Genomic DNA, 23143 nt, shown 5'->3' with positions numbered 1-23143 from the left:
TCCGTGAACTGCGAAAATGCTACTCGACAGGTTTGTAGGTGCAGCTCGGTGGCTTAAAGAACAACACTCCCCGTGGGCACTTCCTGAAGGTGGGGCGTCTCTTCAGCCATCAAAGGCTGTGATATAGCACAGATATGGTGTCAGCTGATAACAGGAAGAGCAGGGTTGCTTATAAAGTCTTAAAAAGTGTGGAATTTTATGAGGTGAGGCATTAAATGTTAAACGCTCAAGTTTAATGTTTTATGTTAACCTGTATTTAATATCCCGACTTGCGGACAAGCAGTAGTCATTTATTTCATTAGTATGCATGCGCCGTTTGTCGCTGTGTCCGTGACGCGTCATTTAAAAACGTAGAAGAAGAAGAAGACAGTTTACGCTAATCAAGACGCGGAACGGAAGGTGGACTTTTGGCAAATGTTAGTGATGTCAAACGTTAACGCGTCAACATTATCTGCAGTGTAGTTCGCTGAGTGCTAGCGACGCGCTTAAGCTAATCAGAGTTCATATGAGAGTCCAGCACTTTCGTTTTATTTGCTAGTGCTTCGCAATAGGTTAACGCATGGTGTTTCCATGACGACTGACTGGAAAAAGCCTCACGTGACGTCACATTTACGTGACTCCGGATTGTTAAAACGTGTCTCAGAGGCACACATACGCAGTACACCGGTACGCTGGTTATTCGTAGCGCTGCTCTTTTCGTTTTAAATAAACAAACCACTCCAGTTCAACTGTAGGCGCGCTAAAAGGAGCTAACGGAATTAACTGGTAAACGGTGCCGCGGCACATAAGTATGACGTCATGCGCATCTTTTTTCCGGTCAGTCGTCATGTAAAGGCGTCATACGTTAACCTATTGCACATCACTAGCAAATGTACATTTAACGAAAGTGCTGGACTCTCATATGAACTCTGATTAGCTTCAGCGCTTCGCTAGCACTCAACGAACTACACTGCTGTTACCGTTCGTGCCGCCGTACGTGACACTTAATGGCCTTAATTCTTCCTTTTTGAAGTCTTAAAAAGGTCTTAAAAGTCATGCAAATTTGATCTAAAAAACATTTACAGATAGCCTGAAGAGTAACTTGTACCTGTTAGGACCACGAGGTCCGGAAACGACCATCCTCACAGTTAACGCGACGGAGAAGGTGCTTTGTGTTCTCGCACTGCTGTGCGTGCCAACATCCGCACTCACTTTGATTAACAGCTAAAGCAGACCGTGTACTGTATGTGTGAATGAAAGTGTGTTAATAATTTTTTTTTGTAGTTTGGAAAAAGGAACAAGCAAAGCACGTATTTCTGTAGCTCAAAAGTTAAAAAAGTTAAAGATAGGCAACATCCTTATGGCATGAATAACCAATAATTCATTCATAATCTTGCAGCAGAGTGACATCTGTCAATCTGAGAGAGAATAAATGCCCAAACATGGCATTTCACTAATTCAACTTCGACCACGTTATCCTTTTGGCAGGCGGGGGTACACCGTGTATACACCCGTCAGTCAATCACAGAGCCACGTAGAGACAAACAACCATTTATTGTCACACCTACAGTCAATTTAGAGTGTCCAATTTGCTTAATCCCCAAATTTGTGGGAGGAAAACTGTAGAAAACCCACATACACATGGGGAACTCCATGCAGAAAGACCCTTGTTGGGGTCATGAACCCAGAAAAACAGCACTGTCTTCACGTCTGAAAACTCTGGTGTTCTAGTCTTTAGTTAGTTATTTAAGAATGTAAATGTAAATGTAAATGTACTTTATTTATACAGCCCTTTACAACAATCCTTTCGGTGATCCAAAGTGCTTTACAAGAAATAAATAAATAAAGAGGAAACACATAAAAGTAATTAAAAACAATAAAATAGTGCAAAATAAAATAAGATAGAATCAGATAAAAGATAAGAAGACAAAAGATAAAAAGTGTCACCATACTACTCGGTATTAAAAGCCATCCTAAATAAATAGGTTTTTAGCCTTGATTTGAAGAGCCTGGGAGCAGCAACAGCAAAGGCTCGATCACCCCAGTGTTTATATTTTGACCTGGGCACTTCCAGCAACATTTGGTTGTTTGACCTCAGAGCTCTACCCGGATCACGAACAGTTAAAAGCTCAGATAAATAAGATGGGGCAAGATCATGAAGAGCTTTAAAGGCAAACATTAAAAGTTTAAAATCGATTCTAAAAGAGACTGGAAGCCAATGGAGAGAGTGTAGAACAGGGGTGATGTGCTCTCTTCTATTAGTGTTGGTTAAAAGACGGGCAGCAGCGTTTTGAACAAGTTGAAGGCGACTGAGAGAAATCTGGGAAATTCCAATATACAGTGCATTGCAGTAGTCTAATCTGGAACTGATTAGCGCATGTATGGCTTTCTCAAGGTCGTGACGGCTTAAAAACGCTTTAACTTTGGCCAGCAGACGCAACTGGAAAAAACTAGTCCTGACAACGTTACTAATTTGTTTATCAAACCTCAGATGACTGTCAAAGGTCACTCCCAGATTCCTGATGTTCGGACTGAGTTTTGAGGACAAGGAGCCAAAGCCATCCATCACAGTATCCCCGAACACAATACATTCCGTTTTCTCGTTGTTTAAATTAAGAAAGTTTTGGGCCAACCACTGCTTAATGTCAGCAAGACAGCTAGACAAGGAGGATTGTGCGCTGTTGCTGTTAGGCTTCACTGGCAGGTAGATTTGTAGATCATCTGCATAGCAATGAAAAGATAGGTTGTGCCTGGCTATAATTGACCCAAGTGGCAACATATATAATGAAAAGAGTATGGGGCCAAGAATAGAACCTTGTGGGACTCCACAGGAGAGAGGAGCACTGGAAGAAGACAGATCACCAACCATAACAGAGAAGGTCCTGCAGGACAGGTACGATGTGAACCACCTTAGTGCAGTGCCGTGGATGCCAACGTAATTATTTAAACGTGACAGGAGGACTGAGTGGTCCACCGTGTCAAAGGCTGCTGTGAGATCAAGTAGCACTAAGACAACAGGGCTCTTGGCATCCACAGACAGCGCAATATCGTTGTGCACTTTTAACAGTGCAGACTCAGTACTGTGACGAGACCTAAAACCAGATTGAAATTTCTCCAGAATAGAGTTGTCTTCCAAAAAGGACTGTAATTGTATAAAAACAACTTTTTCTAAAACCTTGGAGAGAAAGGGCAAATGGGAAACAGGTCTAAAATTAGATAAAACTGAGGGGTCAAGATTAGGCTTTTTAAGAAGAGGCCTGACCACAGCATGTTTAAAAGCAACTGGGACAGTTCCTAATCTAAGGCAGGAGTTGATAAAAATCAGTAGACTGGGCCCCACAGTGTTAAAAGCCATTTGCAGTACTTTGGCAGGGACAATATCCAATGGGCAATTCGTAGGTTTCAAAAATTTCACTACGTTACCGAGAGAGGAGAGAGAAACCACTTCAAACTGGTCTAACACAGCAGAATGGGTTGGGGAGGCAAGCAAATCCTTGTTAAATCTCGTGGAGACACCTATACTGGTGTTTTTTCTGACAGAATCAACTTTGTCAACAAAGGAACAGAGAAAATTTTCACAGGCGGCAATTGAGACATCAGTCACAGCAGAAATGCGTGGATTAACAGCAGCATTAATTGTGTCGAATAACACCTTAGGACAATGACTGCTGGCAGAAATAATATTAGAGAGGTACTGAGACTTCGCTTCTCGTACAGCCCTCTGATAGTCACTAAGACAGGTCCTTAACATTTCCAGAGACACATGCAGTTTGTCCTTCTTCCATCTGCGTTCTGCCTGCCTGCAACGCTGCCTGGCGGCCCGGGTAGTGTCATTCAACCAGGGATCTGTTCTTGGCTTGGCAGATTTTTGCCTAAGAGGGGCAACAGAGTCCAGAATTCAAGTGCAGGTAGAGTGGAAGATGGAAAGGAACTCATTAGGGCAAAACGGGGAAGCCAGACCGTTCAAGGTAAAAAACTGTGAGTCATTGAAGGCAGCAGTGAATTCAACAGCTGTGGAGGAGGTGATGATGCGCCGCCGATGGGATGGAGCAGGAACACTGAAAGTACCTACTAGTATAGATATGAATCCCATCTTCAACTTTACAATTATTTTGCATGTGTTGTGTAAGTGAATGTGTGCATGTGTGTAATCGTCCATGACTGAACTAACAATGGAAAAAACAGTTCCTGTCATCTCTTGTTTAGACTGGAAACACTGTGTGGCATGCGTTTGAGCGAAGCCGGTGAATCATTGGCGACGAAACAAAAGGGCTAAACCTGCACAATCATGCACACTCATGTTCTGACGTAAATGATTCATAACCCTCGCTCGAATCTTCATCTCACCGGCGGACGCCAAAACGCTCGCCAGTCACTCTGCCCGTGTTCTCAATGAGATGACTCTATTTTTATTTTTTTTTCCACTTCCTGGGTAATCATTTCACAATAATGTGACTCCATAACAAACAGATATGTTTTTTGCTTTAACTGAAAGCTGTTAATGTGCCACAACAATTTCCATGATGTGTGCTCAGGGAAAGTTAATTTATGCTGCTACAGGCCTAGACTGCTGGGGGAAGTCCACACTCACTCAGGGTATTAATAGGACACTATTAGATGATATTAACTTTCTTCTTTCTGTCCCTGCATTTATTCTTTTCCACCCTGAACTCTCTCTCTCTCTGTCCTTTTGAAATTCAAGATTCAAAGTGTTTATTGTCATATGCACAGTAAAGAAACACGTTTCCCTGTACAATGAAATTCTTACTTTGCTGTCCACTCAAAAATACCAGCATAAAGTAGAAATAAATGTTTTAAAAAGTATAATATACATAAGAAAAAATAGTAAATAAATATTACCAAAAAACTAAAATAATATATATGCATGAAATAAGTATAAACATGTGCATGAGTAAGAAATAATGTATGTTGTGATTTGTGTTTTGTACCTGGTGTAGTACATCCGTCCAAATATGTGGGTCTTGTCCGTAGCCATTGTTTGTTGTCTGTTTGTTGACTCCAGTCCGACTAAGCGTATACTGTACTTGCAGGAGTAATCGGACTATGAATCATCGTGTTATCCATGTATGTTAGTCGGACTTAGGGCTCGATTTTAGTCAGACTAAGTTGTTTACATGACTAAAATCTGACTTTTAACATGCATGAGTGAGTGATAACATCCATACCCATGTCATATCTTACTGTATCTGAACAAACACAGTCTGTTTCCTCTACTAATTTTTTTAATTAGTTATGGAGCACCACAGGGCTCTGTTCTCCAATCATCATATATTACCAAAAAATAAAAATGCATGGAATTTGGTTTAAAGCTACGCTGATGAAACCGTGTCACGAAAGCCGTTTCAAACGCTCAGATCCTGAAACCAGAGGTCTGTTTTTCTGCTGCTCTTTCATTCAGATTAAAATGAAAAGTGCCGGTCACTGGCCCCAGCCCAGCAGAACGCATAACAGCCACACTGGTAAAGTGAGACGGCAGTGAACTTTAGGTCAGGGAGTTAATCCTGGTTCTAATTCCCCGGGAGGTAGCAGTGTTTTGGCAACAGAGGTAACATGCAGAGAAACTTGAAGCTAAATGTTTACTATTAACTTTGAGTTTGCACATTTTTGGTTGGCTGAGTTACATAATTCAATGTGCTCTTTACGTAACAGGACAATTTGAGAGCTCTAACAGGAGTGGTGCCCTCAGAGTAGCATGAAATTCAATGTCTTGCTCAAGGACAGTGAGACAGATATGGACTCTCTGCAGGGGGGACAGACCTGTGTGAGTGTGAGGGTGAAGGGACAGGTCTCTGCAGACACCCAGATATCATCCATCAAACCTAAACCCCCGACTATAGCCAAAGTCTGGAAAGCTCTTATTCTTAGAGTGGGCCTGCTGTGATGTCATGGCAGTGGCAGTGATTGACAGTCTGGGGCCGGGGGGTTATGCGTGGCGTGCTGAACACCCCGCGGGCTCTTGTGGCCATTCTTCCTGTCTGCGGCTTGGCCTTCCGTTGCTTTAAAGCTCAGGATTAAAGGGCACCGGAAACTAGCGGTGCTAATTTCAGACAGGAATGCAGATGGTATTGGCAGACCCCCCCCCCCCCCCCCCCTCCCCATGAGCGCCCTACATCACCACGGCGCGGCTGCTGTGACAGCGCAGGCCATACAGGGACCTGGAAGCACGTATGGCCGGGTTATGGTGGAGGCTGTCGGGGTCGGCATGCAGGCATGCGCTCGGAAGACTGATAGGCCTGGACTTAAATGAACAGGAGTGAGGCGAGTAAGCAGGTGTTCGGACTGGAAATAGCACTGCATTAAAAAAAACATACACAGTCTCAGCAGTGGACTGCATTTCTTTGTTTTAAGACTCATCAGATGCTCTGTTTGTAATTCTGCGAGGCTCCATTCATACGGCTACATTTCCCTCTGAAATGGCAAAAACTATCTTGCATGTGTTTTAAAGGTGCCGTATGTAAGAATGTGGCCAAAAACAGTTACTAGGTTCCTTTTTCTGACGTAACTGGCAACCCGTGGTTGCTCGGCAGCTGAGACTCTACTGACTGCAATGATTGGTAGATGGCGTTAGGTGGCGCCACATGCCAAAACATGATTTCAAAACATAAACATGATTTGCACCCTGCACACCTTTTCAGTTTGTTATATGAACATTATTCCTGAGTCTCTGTGACATATTAGGAGGATTTTATGACCAGTTGCTTTAGAGTTATTACATAATGCACCTTTAAATAATAGACACACTTGATGCATCACACATGATGGTTTGAGAACACTGGGCATGCACATGCTGCTGTAAACAGGAAGTTGATTCTTTTCTCTGCAGCTGTCTGCTTAGTTCCAGAGAGCATCACAACAGTAGTGAGGAAATAAGTAGAACAAGGACTTTGTGTTATTTGACTGTGAAGAAGAGGATTTAAAAAAAAACAAAACAAAGAAACAGCCTCTTATTCACAGCTGATCGTCGAGTTGTTGATAAGAAACAATCAGGAAGTGGAAGTGGTTTCACGAAGGTCTTCATTTTGTGTGGACGCAGGTGTATCTGGAGCTAAATGTTTGCGCTTGTAAATGAAAACGCATAAGTTTATGATATAGGATGTAGCCTGAGGCAGATTTTAGAACTGCAGTAGGTACAGTAGCTTTACCTTTACTAAAAGGGCAATGTTTGAGCTACATCTAGAGATCGTAAAATATTTAGACCGATATTCTGGCCTGAGGTTCTCTCTTTAGATGTGTATAACCCAACGTGAACTCTCTATCTTGCACATATCTGCTGATATTGACAAGTGTTTTATTGTCAGACTCCTTGTTTCGGGGGTGCTTCCACACCAGGGTGGACCAGGGGACTTGGTTTGATTGGGCGAGGAATGCCTCACAATGAGCTTTCACACCTCCCCAAACGAAGCAGACTATATGAGGAAATGATCTCTGGTCTGTTTAAAGCAAACCAAACAGCTCTGGTGTGAAAGCACCCATAGACTCTCCTCATTTCAGGTTTCTTTGCAGCATAGAGAAATGTTGCCATCGCTGGATTAGCCATCATTCTACCAAAGGGGGTCTGTATGTTGCACAGATGTAGTGAAACAGTCAATAAGAGAGCTTCTTCTCTATAGTTTTTATCTCCTGTGCAGGACAGAAGTAACAGGATGAGCCTACAGGAGGTGCAGAAGTGTTGCTGTCTCTGAAATTACTTAATTTACATTATGCCGAAAGGTTATGATGGCGTTACTGATCGATAAGGCACAAAATCCCCGCCCATTGTCGCTGTTATTGTTAAAAGTTTATGATACCACAGTACAGAATAAACTGTTCCTTGATTTTATTTTTTAAAAAACGGCTCGAGACTTGATGTGCTTGCTAGTAACACCACTCTAGCAGTCGGAGCAGAGGAAGTGTTTGTTCTGCGACAAAAGGCACAGGCCAAAAAAAAAAAGTAGCCATTGAACGTCTGAAATTAGCAGCCCTTGAGTTTCTGAATCAACACCTGTCACGTTTTTTGCTGAGCGGCATCAAAGCTCGTGTTTGTTGCTCCTCACATGCGGCGCGCTGAAGCGTCGAGCGCGAACACGAACACATCCGCTTTGTGATCGATCAAGGACGTGGCGTCCGGATGTCGGCTCGATGTGGAGCTGCTGCTGCTGCTGCTGCTGCTGCTGCTGCTGCTGCTGCTGCTGATGCTGCTGATGCTGCTGCTGCTGCTGTTTCCCTCTGACACTTTGGCCATGAAAATGAAGGCAAGAGGTTGCGAGGCTAAACTTGGCCTGCCTGCCAAAGCTCTGCTAACGGTTCCTGTCCCTCTTACCCCCAAGTGACAGAGTGTTGACAGCCGCCTCCTCCACCCCTCCCTCCTTCATCTCCCCACTCGCCCCCCCCCCCCCACCCCCACCAACTCACCCACCTGTCTCATGTCACACTGCTTCCCTCGCGTCCTCTCCAGTAATTTCCTGTTGCCCTACACCGATCGTGTTACAAGTTCCAAAATTGCAAATGCAGGCGCCTGCACACACACACGCACTCACACATACATACACATACACAGAGGGAGCGCTTAATCTCAAAAACACAGACATTCAATGGACTCATGCACACGCACACACGCAAACACTTACTCCCTCTAAAATACGAACCATGATATCATTTCCAGGGCCAATCCCCGACAATCTCATCACTTACACCATAACACCTTTCTAATCTCTCACTCTCTCGCTCACTCTCTTCCTCACTGGATTCTTAATCCAGCTCAGGGGGAAACAGCCTGTGACCAAAAGCCTGTCAAAAGCAACAGATTGACCAGCTCACATGGTGGGCACAAAGACAGGAAAATACTCCCGGTTGGCAGATTAACACACACACATAGTGTGGACAGGACACTCATAGACATAATGAATTCCCTAACCCTAACCCTAACCCTAACCCTAAACCCAGTTCTAACCAGTTAAAACCAACTCTTAACCCTCAAAAAGCCCTTTTAATGGTGACATAGGTGAGGACACTTTTCCCTAAATCACTCCCTATTGCTATAAGAGAGTTTGCCATTCTGTTTTTTTCTGTTAAAATTGCCAAAATAAAGCAGAAGAGGAAATTTCCATGTTGATGTGGATGTCATGTTTACATGCATGTGGATCTTCCTCTGGAAAAGGATTCAAGGATCAAGGATTGTTGATGCAGAACCAGCTGTAGGTTTCTCCCCCTGTAATATGGATTGAAATATGTTCAGATAAATATGGTCTAAACGAGACAAATATGGGAACTAGATGAGGTGAACACTGGTTCCATTGTCCTGCCCTGACTTCTTGTCCCTCCTCCCATTTCCTTTCCTTCTCCCTGAGGCTGATTGCTCACCTGAGGCTCACCTGCAACCAATCTGGCTCATCAACTCCACCTCCTTCAGTCTATAAAAGAGCAACTGTTTCTCCGACTGTGTTCTTCCTCACGGTAAACCTCTATTCCTGATCCTTGTACGCACACGTTTTGCCTCTTCTCCTAGTTCTTGCCATGTTCATGTTGCTTGTTTTTCTTTCCCATAGTTTGTGACTGTTTTGTGTTCTACTAGTTTTGAATTGAACCATCTCAAACAAAGTATTCTTGAGTCCCTTTGTCTGTAATCTTAACATCCAGAGGCTTTTATGTCTCACCTCTGCAGCTTCCTTCAGTTCCTTGCTCATACAGGTGACCTCACCACCAGTGTGCGAAATACCCATTAATAATCGGGGGGGGCCCATCGCCCATTTGTTGCGCAATACTGTTTCACCACCCCAGGTGCCACCCTGCAGTATTGGCTATTTTCCCTGTCAGATGTGGGCTTGTGTGGGCCTTTTCCACAGCGCCATTTGGAAAGCAATTCATTAAAACATAAAAAAAAAAAAAAAAATTACAAACAAAATAATTGACATTTTGTCTGGTTAAAAAGGATAAGAAAGAATACAAAGCATATTATGTATGTAGATCATATATGTAAAACTGAAATTACAAAGATCTTTAGGAAAAGAACATGTTTTCCAATTACACTGTAACATGTTTAAACTAGGGCTGGACGATTATGGCAAAATAATTTTTATTTTCATTGATATTGAAATCATGATTAATAGACACGATTATTCATTGATTTCAAAACTTCAGTATTTATTGAACCACCAAAACTCAACTTTAAATATATATAGATATGTATATATATATGTATATATATATTTTATTTTTTTTAAACAGCCAGAAATACATCCGTAACAAGCAAAATATAATAATAATTATAGTAAATTAAAATTATGAGAGCAATAAAAACAAAAAATAACCAATCTACTTGCGCTTTCTAAGGTCTTTTTCCTGCATAGGAATTTACATTGCATTGATGTGTGTTTGATGTAGAAAATGACAAACAGGGTAACCTAAACACGTTTATTTAATAATTTTGTCAGTTTACCTTTAGCTCATGAGAGAGTTGAAGACTTTGGGTTGGATTCAGGTTCAGGATGAGATTGTTCTCCGTGTCACTGAGGATCTAAACGTACATGAGAACATGACTTACTTGGTCACTGTGTCACCTTTGACCCCATGTGTGCCCTCTGGAATGCTGGGAAAGAATGTGGTGGAGTGGGGGCGGAAACTGGAAAGTCAGAATGAAGAGCCTTGTTGAGTGTGTTTTTGAACGTGTACAGTATATTACAGTGTTCCCTCTTCATCGTCGACGTTCGGCCCACGCAGTTTCCACTGAGAAGCTTTTTTTTACTTCTTCTTCATTTTCCATATAAATCAAAACAGTCTGACATTTACTTTTACTTTTTTTCTGGAGGATAATTAATCTCATAACATGTTTCTCAGAATCGGACTAATACAATTTAGTTCTTGACCCATGATGTTGTTGATTTTTATTCTGCTCCGAAACACAAGCGCCGTCCTTGTTCTTCCGCTGTAAATCTTGTTCAGACACACACAGTCGCGGCCTACGAGCTCCTCCTCCTGGTCGTCTCTAAACCAGTGCATTATATAAGCAAGTATTGTTGTTCTTTAATTCCAAATTGTTGAAATACCACATTTTGTGACTGGTTTTCCATTCAAAACTGATGATGTTAATGATGTATTCATTTACCCTATACCCCAAAACAACTCCAAAAGAACGCCAGCAAAGTGCGTGATACTTATTATACTTCTTTAGATTTGAAATCATCAAATTAATCTAAAAGTTGAGCTCATAAAGAAACTCCTTTTGCATTCATTTGATTCCCGTTCAAGATAAGAGCTGAGTTGCATTGTTCACATGGACGTGAACTATTGCTGCCTGTGATTTATTGCAATAAAAATGTATTTTATCAGCACTATCTGTGCTTTTATTAAAGAATGACCTCCAAAATGCCGCCTGCTTTACCAAAATAGACTTAAAGAAAGGAAGATTAACGCTAAAAGCAACAAGGAAAAGTGACTATTTGCAGTAAAACTTTTTCAGCGCTTGATTCCCATTCAGCCCAAGTTCAAGAGCAGCTGCTGCCAAACTCAACAATAGGTTGAATCAGAAGTTTAACCTTCACTCTTCCAGGTTTCCCTCATTGTTCTCACGTCTCAGAGTCAGCGGCTGATCTCCCAGCGACAAACAGATAAACCCTTGTGTCTTCACAACACCCACCTTCCTGTCCTGTCCTGCCCTGCCCCCTCCTCCTCCTCCTCGTCGCTCGTCTACCACTGTGAGATGTGCAAATCAGATGGATTTTCAAGGTGTTGCTATCGCAGGATGTGGGATGTCCCAGATGTAGGCGAAGCAATGAGGGGAAAACAGGCCAATTTTCATGCTTCATAACATTGCAGGCTTAGCATCTGAGAAAATAAACCATAATACATGCTGACACCACAAAAGACGCCACACTGTCATTGATGTTAAAGGAGCCAATATATGCAAATGAAGAATTCACTAGGATAATGTCAACTTTTGATCGGGGTCATTTGGTATAGTTTCTGTTGTCATTATGATTAAAACAGAGCAAACACAATTCTTTGATAATAAGCAGCTTCACCCAACCACTAACTATGAATGAAATAAAAGGTTTTCCTTCAATAATGCTCACAACTGTAAAAACGGTTCGTTCAAACTGCGAATTCATAATAATTATAGATAGTGTAGATACAGATACAGTTAGGCCATATCAAACCATAAGAACATTCACAGCTGCTGAATATTTTTTTAGCACGATAAACGGGTCTGATGGTGAAAAAAAAATATCCCTCAAACAAACTTTAAAGTTTTAAAGTGAACTGAATTGATGATTTTTTTCATTGTTTATTTATTTATTTATTTAAAATAGTTTAATATAAAAACAGTGACCAAACATTATTTTTGCCCTAGCCTTTGAGTGAATAAATTAATTTATTCAAACAAATATAAAACTGAAAATCATCAAAAACAAAGTAGGAATAATCACTTTTAAGTCGGGATGGGAATCGGTATCGGTCAGTATCGGTATATCGGTCCAATACTGGTCAAAATCACTGGGTCGGTCAAATCCAAAAATCCTGTATATACAGTATATATATATATATATACCTAAAACCATTTTAGCTGAGTCATGTTTGGGCTGTTTATTTCTTCTTTTTGGGATAGAACAATAGTTGTTACACAGTTGGAGAATATATCGGACTAATATCGGTATCGGTAGATACTGGAGTTATTGATATCGCTATCGGACACAGAGAAAGTGGTATGGGGACGTCTCTACATTTAGAGATGTAGAATAAACTGAAAAGGAGTGTGATCTTATCAAGCTTTGTTGTTTTCTATGCACGATTGAAAAAAAACAAAAAAAAAAAACCTTCATCGTCAGATGATGTTTATGTAACGCCAAGAGAGTGAATCATGCATACTTTCATTATTTATTTCTTAGTTTCATTCTGTTATGTATCGTCCTTTGTTGCTTTTGCAGTCTGACACGATGCAGGTTATTTGCCGGCTATTTTCAGAGGTAAAACAACAACCTTGAATTGCCTTGCTGTTGAATTGAGCTCCACAAATAACTTTTCCCTTTGTGTGTAACCTTCAACGTTGTCGGTGAAACATAAGAAACGCAGCAGTCTAGTGGCCGAGCCGTGGACCTTCTCCCCGCCTGTAAACGCCAACGCTTGCAACTTAACCCAATTTTTTTTTTCTTTCTTTGAATTCATCATGAGTCAGACTGGAGACTTATGAAACCTTTCCTTTAAAAACTATCTTTGGCTCCATCATAAACCTTGAGTCAACGTGTCCTTCTGCCCACGCAGCCTCTACCTGAAGTGATTACCATGATCTTTCTATTATTGCTCTGCAGCAGAGAAGAGATGCAGCGAGAGAGACGGACACACAGATAAGCACAGAGAGAGAGATGGAGATGAAGGAGGTGGTGATTGAAAATAATAATAATAACTAGGACTGTACGCAGTCATGATAGGGCCTTCACCTCTATAGATGCAAGTGTCGTAGTTCCCTGACCGGACTTGTGAATACACCAAACCTTTGGGACAACTTTGTGCCTTTGGATGTGCAAAATTCGCAGAAACGGCGAGGGTTGCCATGGCCACAACGTTTTGAATCCGCCAAACCTTTCAACAACATTTCATCTTAGATGTTCCGAGTACAAATTGGCACGTTTTTTTCATGTCGGTACGACAACCGCACTTGGACGAGTTTGCTCATTTTACGTAGGGTGCAAACGGACAAAATGGACGCCAATGTTCAAAATGGCTGACTTCCTGTTGAGGCCATGGTTATGTTCGTCTTGGTCTATAACATCTTCCCACAAAGTTTCGGGTAATTCGTTGAAACCAATTTTGCCTATGTTTTCACCTTAGGGGGCGCTATAGAGCACGGGTTTGGGACCTACGCCAATATCACATTTTCACCAGACCTGACCTCCATGCTACTTGTATTTGTTAGTGAGCACCTAGTTAATGGTGAATAAATATCCTAATCTAAAGTGTTATCAAAACGTTTTATGATCAGATTGAATTTGTATGATTAAGTTTTTATCAAAGCTTGAAATTGTAAATACATTGAAGAACTTTTGACCTTTGGACAACTTTGTGCCTTCGGATGTGGGAAATTCGCCGAAACGTCGAGGGTTGCCGTGGCCACAACATTTTGAATCTGCCAAACCTTTCAACAACATTTCATCTTTGATGTCTCGAGTACAAATTGGCAAGTTTTTTTTTATGTCGGTACGACAAACGCACTTAGACGAGTTTGCTCATTTTACATAGGGTGCGAATGGCCAAAAGGGACGCCAATATTCAAAATGGCTGACTTCTTGTTGAGTTGAGGCCATGTTTACGCTCGTCTTTTTTGTTTGTCTTGGTCTATAACATCTTCCCACTGAGTTTTGGGTAATTCGGTGAAACCAATTTTGCCTGTGTTTTCACCTTAGGGGGGGCGCTATAGAGCACGGGTTTGGGAGGGACCTACGCCAATATCGCATTTTCACCAGACTTGACCTCCATGCTACTTATATATGTTATTGAGCATCTAGTTAATGGTGAATATGTGTCCTAATCTAAAGTTACCAAAACGTTTTATAATCAGATTGAATTTGTTGCTTGAAATTGTAAATACATTGAAGAACTTGAAGGAAATACATTACAAGAGTGTTTAAAAACCATTAAAAAAAATAATTAACCAAGAAAAACGCCTGTATACAAAACTCAAATAAATGTTATTTTGAATATGTTTCATACTTACAATACTAAAATCTGGTGTTCGTGTACAATTGTTTTTATTTTCTAAATAAATCATTTTAGTTAATTGTAAATAACTGGCACATATTGAAAGTTATTCTGGAAAAAATGGACAAAAACACAGTTAAAAGTCTAGAAGTACAGACAGACATTTTGAGGCTTCGAAATTACAGGGTAAATGACCCCACTGACCCCTTCTCGCCTCAAAAACCTCATCATATTATGCATAAGACATGACGTATAACGTTTCCTTATACTTTGCGGAAAAGCAAAACAGCTTTTTTCTTCCCTGTGAAACCATGAGTGTCCCTTGCTTACGTAAATCAGTCAAACTCCTACCTCGTGTGTGTGTGTTTTCTTACAACAGCCTTCTCTGTGCCTCAGTTCCCTACCCCTTTATTAGTGAAACTATAATAATATCCTGCTCGAGCGCTCCCTCCCATTTCTCACCAGTTCGTCTGTGTTGTTTCCTGTCATCGTGTGTCCGCCCACAACATGTTGTTGGCACGCTGCAGGAAATGGGAGAGCGGGCGATTAAGGCAGATCCAGGCTTTTATTATGCCCAGTGTCTCCAGTCCAGGTATGAGTAATAGTACTGACACAACTGTGCCACTTCAGCGACAGAATAGGGGTGTGGGGGGGGGGGAGTGCTAATAAAAGAGAGAGTGGGAGGAAATAGCACTTCATCACTTAAGCACACTTCACAAACTATTGGCTGATGAACAGAATGCTTCACAAGACTGCTGACATCGACCAAAATAGACGATCTGTATCGATGCCGCCCATGAAATGTGCTCGTATCCCGAAATGCTGCTTTACTAATTCTGTTTTTTTGTTTCCATCGGTCATAATGAGTCATGCAAAGTCTCTCATTCTCATCCCGAGAGCGTCATATCACGTACCGCGGCGTCATCTTACAGATACATAGGTTAGCCTGAGTGTCCGTCCACACGTCCACACAAACTGACGTTTTGGTCGAATTTTGGAACGACATAGTATAGTATGACGTTTTTGTCAAAATAACGTCACTGACAATGAAAATATATGCTCTATTATTGATCATTATTTATGATTTATTATTGGATTTTATGAATATGTTAATGCGTATATGTGTGTATATATATACACACATATATGTATATACAGAGGCTCTTATTATTGTAACCCTGAATCTTGATAGGTAGCATTCTCTGGGCTGTGGGTCATACACGGTTTACAGGTCATATATACACTGACATAATTAATGAATCAATTATATAATATTAAAATCACATATATTATTTATATACACACACACACATATATATATATATATTATAGCCTGTAAGAAGATTATCATAATAAACATTGTAAATTAATAGAAACTGTCAAAGTGCATCAGGGCAAATGGATAATTTCCTGAATTTAAAAAATTTCTTAAAATTATTCCTTAAGAGGTTTCCAAATATTTTTAACGGATCCTTGTTCAGGACGATGCCGACTATTAGGATGGTAAATTTCAAGTCATTCCGAGATACTTTTTGTTTTGAGAAAAAAAGTCATCTCACTGTTAAAATGCATCAGGCCAAATGGATCATTTCCTGAATTTCAAAAAATCATTAAAATTATTCCTTAAGAGATCTGCAAATATTTTCAACGCATCCTTGTTTAGGGGATGTCTGTATATAAAATATACATGTCATATAAAATTAATCATAACTTTGACTGAACAGCACATTAGAAGACAAAAGATGTGACCTATAAAAACAGCTCCCCCTACAGTTTCTTGTACTTGTTTTTACGACGGCACTGTAAACATCCATCCATCATCTGCTGTCTTAAACAAATCGCTGATGCTCCCTCTAAACTAGTGTGTTGATGCTCTGAGTAAAAAATAGGTACAAAATGGAAGATCCTCTTTGTCAAGTCGACTTTATTTTTAGAGCACATTTAAAAACAACCAAGGTTAACCAAAGTGTTTTACAGAGTTAAAGACACAGCAACATAAAAGGTATAAAACATGCAATCAATTAAAAAGTAATGGTAAATCAATAAATAATAACATAATAAAATAATTTAAAAAAGTGTAAAATCCAGATGCAAGTGTCCAGGTTGATGATTCTTATCCTGAAGCGAAGGCCAAATAAAAGAGGTGGGATCATTTGGATCATTTTGTGTTTGTGTTGTCATGTCAACGGCGGGTGAGATAAATAAACTCACATTCTGTTCAGTCATTAGGCAGAGGGGATTTAAAATAGGAGAAGACTGCATGGTACAGACAGTGTGTCCTAGCTTTGAATGAACCCTTTCCTGCTGCCTGTGAATAGGAGGAGGGAAATGAATACAAGTTGTCAGGTTTTTGAGCCACGTCGTCGTGAGCTCTATCACAAACACTTTGCACTTATTGTTCCGTACTACTGTACTGTCTACGCTATGCATTACAATATCTTGATTATTGTGGTGTCAACATCTATTCTTGTTCATACTTATTCATTTTTTGAGTGTTTTCTGTCACAAATGCTGCAATAATTCTGTAAAAGTTTGACATAAAAAAGACTGAACTAGCCGTGCAGCCATGTGAGGCAGCTACTGGTGTAGCAAGAAATGACAGATTGGAGCGTTAATGATAGATTGCAGTCAAATTAGCGATTCAAATCACGCTGCTGCAAAAAGAGTAACAAAAAAAAACATTAGTAAGAAAGCAAATACACCTGCTGCTGGACTTTGAATGTGAGGAGAAGTTTCCTGAATGTTGTAAAATGGTCTTTTCGGGGGGGGGGACATTTACCAGAAACTTCCATTTAGTTTCTGGAAATGTCCCTTGTCGCCCGTAAAAATTGTGCCATTGGAAATGCGGCTTAAAGCTACACTGCGTAACTTTTGACTCTATATTTTTCGCAATATTATTTTGCCTTGGGTTAGGGTTGGGTTTGGGTGAACCCTCTCAAACACAGCTGAACAGGCGCGCCCCAAAAGCCCCAAAATAGCGTCCGTGGCACTGGGGATTCCAGGTGTTGCCGTGGGCCTGTCATCGAAACACCAGAGGAGGAGGCCCTTGAAGACCCGTCTGTCCCATAAACAGTACCGAGGCTCCTTCCCGGAAACTCCTTGGATGCCTGCTCTAACCCACCTCACACCTCAGGAGTGCAAATCACTCCGGGATTGTACGACCTCGTCCTAAAACAGAGCAGAACTGTGAGCAGAAATGATGAAAAAGACAAACAATGAAACAGTAAACGCAGTCTTGAAGAGGTGACTTCTGTGGTGGTGGTCTGAGGAGCGGAGGTGGTAGGGTTGGAGTGTAAGGGTGGAGAAGTTCTGTGAGGTAAAAGGGAGCCTGGTTATGGAGCTTGGCTTTTGTAGGTGATTAGATGCAGAGGCGCAGCTTGTGAACAGGCAAGGCAGGCAACTGCTTGGGGCCCCGAGCTGATAGGGGGCCCCCGACAGTTGGACCCCGAGGGCTGTTTTTACAGAAATGTGCAGTGACCAGCCGCCTCCCCGTCCCCTTTAAACAACAATGGGCGATTTGCAATGACATCTCAGCAGAAAACCTCCCTAAAGGGGCCCCACCTCACGTTAACCTGTGGGAAGTTATAAAATGAAGAGGATTATTTACAGTGTAATACATATCTTTTTACTCAGTTTATATATATTTTTTTCAGTTATTTACATTATTTTATTGTTCTATATATTTATATTGTTTTATAATGTGAGTTATTTACAGTGTAATGTATTTTTTACTAAGTGTATATCGTTTTTTAAAAGCTATTTACAGTATTTTATTGTTCTTTACATTTATATATTCACATACTTTTTAATCACAAGGTTTTTCCATGTTATTTCATTCATTTCAAAAAAAACTCATACATTTTTCGTTGGTGTCAGATTATTTGTAACATAATGGTGATGAACACTGGTTGGAAGGGCCCCCTGGGAATTTTTGCTTAGGGCCCCTACAGACTCGCGGTACGTGAAATGACGCTTAGAATCGCCTCTGATTAGATGGACTTTGAACTGGATGCATTGTGGGACGGTGAAGCCAGTGCAGGTTCTGGAGGACAGGGGTGATGACGAGGTAGGCTGTGTCCTGTGTCTGTCAAGTAATACTATCAGACCTGACTGAGGGAGCGTGACTGTTGTTGTGGAGAACACAGTGGCAAGCGGTGCCAAGTCATACCTTGTGTTTGCAGCCAACTTGCTGTAGTAGCATCATTTTGCGGTAGTCTCCATCTGTCCTGACATTAAACAAATCACTTCCTGTGCGCAGGAAACCATTGAAAGAGAACAGTTGGGAGTATGTTGTCCTTGTTGTCCTGAGGTGACAAGCTTTAACTTAATTTTACATACTTACTTTCACTGAGTCAAGAGATATCGTTGTATGTTTTTATCTTCAGATATACTGTAAATACAGATTTCAGATTCCTCTTGCAGCGATTGTAAACAACTTAGCAGCAGATGGTTAGCGGACAAAATTGGCACTGAATGAATCAAACGGCCCAATTGGTTGCTCATTCTCCTGAAACCAGTCTTCAGTAAAACACCTTTTTTTTTAAACGTGTTCTTCTTCTTCTCCATATCCTCCTGTACTCGCTCGTGACAGAGGCCTCGGGGCACATTAACACAGCAGCCATCCTCCTGTTAGCGGAGAGGAGGAAGTCCATTATCAAACAGCAGGGGCCACACCGGATGGCAGAGCTCTGGCACTCGATGAAGGCTGCAGGCTCAGGAGCCAACAGTGGTTTGTAAATATTTTAGTGTGGCTAATGTAATGTTTTTCCCTGGCTGTGCACAAACCCCTCCCCTCACAGGCGCTCAACACCAACTTTACTCCTCACCTCATTTAATAATGTCTGATTCCTGATCAGAGAAAGGTCAGAGGTCAGGGTGCAACCAGACCCTGGGGCCTTGAGCAGATGTTCATCCTCCCAGCGAATTTTGCTTTTACTTTCAGACAAATCACATGAACATTAATGGTGAATACCAGTGTAAGGAAGCATGGCTTTAGTCTGCCTCACACTAGAGGATGATTGGCCAGATTTTGGTCCCGATCTGGGTTTTCCGACAATCGTGGGTGCCTTCTAATTTTAGGCTAATTGAAACAGATTGTGGCCAAATTACCCTGGAGTGTGAGGGATTAAGAGATGCAGTATTAAGTATTAAACATGTTTGATATTTGCGGCTGAACAGCGTTTGGGCGGGGGAGGGGGGTTGAGCAGAAGTCGAGCTGTAAACGGATGTTGCGTACTTTTGTTGATTCCTCTTCTCAGCCATGATGTCATCCACAGTTTTAAAGAGCTATTAACTGGCCCCGCCCCGAGTTTCTGTGAGATCCCAAAATCCCTGGAAACTCCTCCCTGAAATCGTTCGTTTAAGTGTGTGTTCCTGTGTTTCGACTGGATCATAATAGTCTGTGCATTTCCCAGGATTAAAACATTGAAAATCGGTTACAAAGCTCATTGTATCTGTGGTCTTCAATGTTTTTAACCTTTTAACACCTAAGCCTCAAAATCTCCCTTTGTTGCTTATTTTAACCATAAAGGGGCCGGAAAATGTCCTGTAAGTAAGTGTTTTTACCCATTTTTCCAGAATAACTTTCAATATCTGGCAGTTATTTACAATTTACTGCACGTTAAAAGAATATTAACAGTTTAGAATTAAGAGAAACGAAAAGGTTTATTGAGAAATATTTATTTTGAACAGTATTGCACATACTTAAAATAACACCTTTGCGTCTCAGTGTCCAAAAAAACATTTTTCAGACGCTATTCTCTGGTGACAGACACTGATCCACCAACTTCCTGCAACGGCGCAAGTGAAGTAATTACCGTATATTGACGAAGTGTTAAAATCCTCTTGTGTGGGGCAGGCCTTAAAGGGATAGTTAATAGTTTTGAAAGTGTGGCTGTATGTGGTAGTGACAAAGTACAATATATGGTGAAATATAGCAGTACACAAATTCCAGGTGATTTTATTGGATGAATCTTTTGTGAAGTGACTAAAATCAGTTTTCCTTCATGTCCTTGCTTGCCATCTCTTCACTGAGCGTGTTCCTGCAAGTCTCACGAAGAGTCTCGACACTCTTCAGTTTAATTAAGAGTTGTTAATCCACCAGATTTCTCCTTCCTTGCACCCAAAGATGGATTCATTCACTCTGACAGTTGAGCACTAGAGCAGCTTGTTTTACTGTTGCATCCAACAAACAGGGGAAGAAAGGAGGTGTAGTTAACCTCTTCTTCACGGTTGCCCCAGTATCGGGGGCAGCAGGTTTTGAATAATTTGTTACCTAAGAAATCTCAAATGGCACAGATGGTGCCAAACTGTGCCAACAGAGAGAACGCCTAGACATCTCTTTACTAAAACCTCTGTAATTTCACTCTGCTTCATTTCAACAGCATCAGACGTTGCACAGCTCATGTCCACATGTTGTTACATGACCTCCATGTGTTTTCAAGCTCCTACTGCAAATTTTAAATGTGATGTTTGCTTTAAAATGCAATTTTTTTTTAAGGCGAGAGAAAAAAAAATCCTTCAGTTATGCTGTGTTCTAGGTGCATTTACTCTGACACAGTGAAATGTACACCTCTGGTGGAATCTCACAAGTGTTATCTTTATTATGACTCCAAGATAATCCACATAGAGCTTGTAACTGCAGAGATTTACTCTATTTAGTTTGGGCATGTCATTTTCGAGCAGGGACTCCAAAAAGAGGCTCAGGGAAGAAGTGGTTAAATCACGTTTCACCCTTTAAGAACAGAAACGATTAGGATTTTTTGCAATTGAAATCTGAAACCTAATCACTCATTCATCAAACCTATTAAACATCTGCTTAATCACTCACGGAGGAAAACGCTGAGAAACACATCACGGCGGCGGCGGTTGGCCACACAAACGCATATAATGAACATCCAGTGACAAGGGGAAGTAAGTGGGCCGAGCCATCTGTTACACGGAGCTCAGACATGTCAGTGTGCAGCGTTCACGGCCGCTGATCGAGTCTGCACATTGGTGAAAGTGAACACGTCGTCCCCACGTCCACCCACGACGGGGCTCTGCGCGTCGTTTTTAGTTTTTTTTTCTCTCAATGAAACAACGTCCTCCAGTGACACTGTGGGAGGAAAATGGCAAAGACAGAAGGAAAGGCACTGTCATGACAGACAGTGAAGAAATCTGTGTGCGCGCGTGTGTTCATACTTACACATAATTGCACTAGTGATTACCCATGAAACCATAGAAGGCTCGCTGCTGGATTACTTCCTTCCGTCTTCCTGGAGACCAACACTATAATGACTAACATTTAAAGAGTAAATTACACACACACACACACACACACACACACACACATATACTCAAACCATGGGCACAAACTCACACAGAAACACACACTGATACACAAAACAGACCAACTTCAACCCAAATTTCTATTCTATAATAACAAGACAAGACGTGTGTATCCCATCGACACAATTTAAAATATCCACTTAATGCATTGACGATCAACTACTGCATTTAAACCTCAACTATTTTGTCAAATTATCAATTTAAGTGTTGGTTTTTAAACCATGTCTGTGATTCCAGCTTCATAAAATCTGCTGTTATTGCTTCACCGAGACAGAAAAACTTAATATTTACGGACAAAACCTTATCATATCTACACTCTTAGAAATGAGGGTTCCAAAAGGGTTCTTCTACAAGGGCTGAGGTTCTACCTGGAACTATTTGTTTTTCAAGGGTTCTTGGTAACACTAATGGTTCCAGTAAGAAACATTTTGATCCAGAGAACCCTTTAAAACCCCTTTCCTGAATAAAGGGTTTTAAAAGGGTTATTGGTGGAACCCTCCAAAAGGGTTCCAGGTGGAAGCTTTATAAAAAAAGGTTCTACCTGGAGCCAAAAAGGGTTCTCCTATGAGGACAAGCCGAAGAACCATATATGGTTCTACTTAGCATTTTAATTTCTAAGCGTGTAAAGCTGCAGCTAACGATTATTTCCATAATCGATGAATCTGACGAGTCTCTTTTAGTGATTTCTTTGTCATGTGGAGCAAAGAAACAGAGAAAATTTTCACATTTAAGAAGCTAAAACAATCAGAAATCTTGTTTTTAATCGTGAAAAAAAGCTTTGAAAACGCTTCTTTTTCCAATGGTGATGGAAAACACCGATTGATTGACAGCAGTGTTATGAACCAAACAACAAATTGATGAGTCAAAGAAATGAATTGAAGACATTTTCTACTCAGCAGAGTCACTGCTATTCATTGCTGTGGCTGTAATTATCTTTTTTTTTATGATGCAAATACTTATACATCATTCATCATCAGTGAGGATACCTCAGCCTCTCTGTGCTCAGGTGTGAGTGAAACACTGGGGGGAAAACTCTCATATCACTATAGACTATAGTTCTTAATAATATTGACCGAGCCGCCCTCTCAAACCCTCACATGGTTTGACTCACGCATCACCTCCGTTGTTGTCATCGTAGTTACGAGAA

This window comes from Microchirus variegatus (genome assembly GCF_963457635.1).
Source record: "Microchirus variegatus genome assembly, chromosome: 8".
NCBI classification, from domain to species: Eukaryota; Metazoa; Chordata; class Actinopteri; order Pleuronectiformes; family Soleidae; genus Microchirus; species Microchirus variegatus.
The sequence above is the reverse complement of the archived record's forward strand: the minus strand, read 5'-3'. Positions refer to the sequence as shown.